Source organism: Formica exsecta, unplaced genomic scaffold (assembly GCF_003651465.1).
Source record: "Formica exsecta isolate Colony F162 unplaced genomic scaffold, ASM365146v1 scaffold5134, whole genome shotgun sequence".
Classification (NCBI taxonomy): Eukaryota; Metazoa; Arthropoda; class Insecta; order Hymenoptera; family Formicidae; genus Formica; species Formica exsecta.
The window spans coordinates 1-420 of record NW_021852378.1 but is presented as its reverse complement, the minus strand read 5'-3'; positions in this window follow the sequence as shown (position 1 = coordinate 420).

Genomic DNA, 420 nt, shown 5'->3' with positions numbered 1-420 from the left:
TCTTCTCACCGCGCGCGTGCGCGGTACACTCGCGCGAGGCAGGGCGAGATCTTTTTATTTATATACGAATAGATCGCCGTCGATCGCGCAGTAGCGAATCGCGCGCGGTGAATCGAGATGTTTATTTTATTAATAGACGGTGACGATATTCTCGATTTCACCACCGATCAACTGCGGTTTATCCCGAAAGTAATTTTACTAAAATACTTCGGTCGCTATGTGGAACGATTGTGGGAGAAAATGCCCGAACATATAAGATTGGATCCGGAGGTGCGGCGCTACCGTCGATGCCTGGAGCATTACAATCGTCCCTGACAACGAACGCACATCGACGTCCCGGCGCCGGTCGTTAAAGATTGTAGCGAATGCAATTCACGAAGCAGCGGTACGGTGTAATCGGTGATATCAGCGGCGCCGGCT